We start from the raw sequence: 3,103 nt of genomic DNA, 5'->3' as shown, positions 1-3,103 counted from the left end.
AGCTTCATAGTGCTGCACTTTAACCCATTGTGCCACCAGGGAGGGACTGCTAATTCAAATTTTTATTCCTTCTATTATTTCCTGTAATAGTTTTGGGGTATTATATTCCATAGATTAAAGAAACCATTTTGTCTAAATGCCACCATCCCATCTTCAGAGTTGTGTAATATTCCAGCAAACATATACTCCACAGATTTTCTAACCATTTTTTGAAGGGCACTGTGTAGGTTTTATGATTTGGCAATTATAAACAACATTGACATATATAAGTAGGTACAGATAGATCTTTTGTATTAGAATTTTAATGTTATTTGGGTAAATACCTAATAGCAATATTGCTAGGTCATACAGAATTTCCACTTTTCTTTTTTTTAATTTATTTTATTATTTTTAACTGAGGTAATATTTGGATATTTCCATAAGGTATTTCCACTATAGTGGACCACTAAGTCACCCGTGTTCCACAACCATAGAACACTATACTTCCTTCCCTCTTAGTTCATAGCCCTCCTTCATCCCTTCTCACTTGTGCTTCAGTTCAGTAGTCAGCAACCAAGCATTAATTTTTCAATTTGTCTTATTGACACTATCTTTAGTTATCTTTCTTTTATGATTTATTTAACTTAACATTATCCTTCAAACTCCATCCATGATACCAAAAATGGCATGAGTTTATCTATTTGATTGCTGATTAATATTCCATTGTGTATATATACTATAACTGCTGATCTACTCATCTGTTATGGGAAACATAAGGTGCTTCCATAGTTCAGCTATAGTAAATAGCGCTGAAATAAACATGGTAATGCCAATTCCTGTTTGAAGTAGTGTTTGTAAATTTTTTCAGTAGATGCTTAGGAGTGGAATTACTGAGTCAAACAGCATATCCATTTATAATGTTTTAAGTCACCCCCATATTAATTTCCATAATTGCTGTGGTGGTTTATATTAAACAAGCAGATTAGGAGGGTTTGCTTTTCTCTTCATCTTCATAAGCATGATTTCTGGCCTTTTCAATATGAGCCATTCTCACAGGTGTAAGATGGTATCTCATTGTGGTCTTGTTTTACGTTTTCTAGTAATAGGTTTTTGTAGACACTTTTTTATGTGCCAGTTGGCCCTTTGAATGTCTTCTTTGGAGAAGTCCTGTTTAGTAAGAACTAAAAGATTGCCATTTTTGTTTCATAGAGGTTGTGAGTTCTTTGTGTAACTTTGATATCAGTCCTTTGTCAATTGTATGGTGTGCAGATACTTTCTTCTATTCAGGAGGGCTTTTTTGTTTGTTTGTTTTAGTTATTGTTTCTTTCACTCTAAAGGAGATTTTTAGTTTGATGTAGTCCAGATGTTTGTTTTCTTTTATTTTCATTGCTGTTGGGGATGAATCCCTAAAGGTGTCACTAAAGCTTATGTAATGAAATATTTTGCCTATGTTTTCTTCTACATATTTTATGGTTTCGGGCTTTATAACCTAGTCTTTGATCTATTTGGGTTGACCTTGGTGACTGGTTGAGACTATGATCACTTTCATTTTTCTGCATGCAGTTGACAAACTTTCTCAACACCATTTATTGAAAAGACTGTGCTTTTTCCTTCCAGTGCATGTTTTTGGCTTCTTGCCATATGCTAGGTGTCTATGTATATCTGGGTTAATTTCTTGGTTCTCAATTCTGTTCCATTGGTTTGTGTGTCTGCTTTGTTCCAGTACCAGACCATTTTAATTATTCTGACTTATAACATAGCTTGGGGTCTGGAATTATGATATCTCTATTCTCTCTATTCTTTGACAAGATTGACTTTTCTAATCAGTATCTTTTTGGATGATATGAATTTCAGCAGTATTTGTTTTATCTCTTTGAAAAACACTATTTGAAACTTTAACTTGGATTGCACTGAATCTGTACATTGGTTTAGGTAGGATGGCCATTATGACAATGTTGATTTTTTTTCAATCCATGAGCAGGGAATAGTTTTCAAATTCATTGTATTATCTTTCAACAATTTCATATAGTTTTCATTGTATAGATCTTTTATATCCTTTGACAGGTTTATGCTTAAGTAATTTAATTTTTTAATGTAATAGTAAATGTGATCAAGTTTTTAATTTATTCTTCTATCTCATTGTTCATGTGTGTAAGAAAGCAGCTGATTATGTGTGTTGATTTTACACCCTGCCATTTTTCTAAACCTATTGTTTCAAATAGTTTTTCCATGGACTCTTGATGGTTCTCTGTGTGTATTATTATGTCAAGAAAATAATGCTAGCTTTACTTCTGCTTTCCCAATTTGGATTAATTTCTTTTACATCTTTCTTTAATTGTTCTAGCTAAAAGTTCCAATATTATATTTGAATACCAATTGTGAGAGTGGACATCCTTGTCTTCTATCAAATCTTAGTGGAAATGATTTTTTTTTAACCATTGAGAATGATATTATAACATCAGGTATGTTACATTTATTCCTAGATTTTTGAGGGTTTTCATCATAAGTGGATGTTGAATCTTATCAAATGCCTTTTCAGAATCCATTAATATGATCATGTGACTTATACTTTCTTTTTGCTTATGAGGTAATTACATTGATTTTTAATAATGACCCATCCTTGTGCTCCTGGTATAACTTTCCCTTGGTCATAGTGATGGTCCTTTTAATAAATTGTTGGGTCCAGTTTGTGAATATTTGATAAAGGTTTTTGCATCTGTGTTCATAAGGGAATTAGTATGTGATTTCCATTTTGTGTATTGTCTTTGTCTAGTTTTGGCTTCATAGAAAGTATTTGGAAGAATTACTGTTTACTTTCCAACTTTTGGAAGAGTTTGAGCAAGATAGGTATTAATTCACCTTTGAAGGTTTGCTAGAATTCACTTGTAATACCATCTGGTCCAGGGTCTTGATATTTGGAGAATATTGATTACTATTTTAATTTCTTTTCTTGTATTTGTTCCAGGTTTCTATTTCTTCTCTATTCAGTTGTAGATCACTGCATAATTCTAAAACTTTGCTTATATCTTTAAGGTTATTGAATTTTTTATGCTCATAGTAGTTTCTGATTATACTCTAAATTCTACAGTGTCTGCAAGTAATACATTCTATTTATTTGAGATGT

The sequence above is a fragment of the Condylura cristata genome, unplaced genomic scaffold (genome assembly GCF_000260355.1).
Source record: "Condylura cristata isolate star-nosed mole 26May11 unplaced genomic scaffold, ConCri1.0 scaffold00012, whole genome shotgun sequence".
NCBI lineage: Eukaryota > Metazoa > Chordata > Mammalia > Eulipotyphla > Talpidae > Condylura > Condylura cristata.
The sequence above is the reverse complement of the archived record's forward strand: the minus strand, read 5'-3'. Positions refer to the sequence as shown.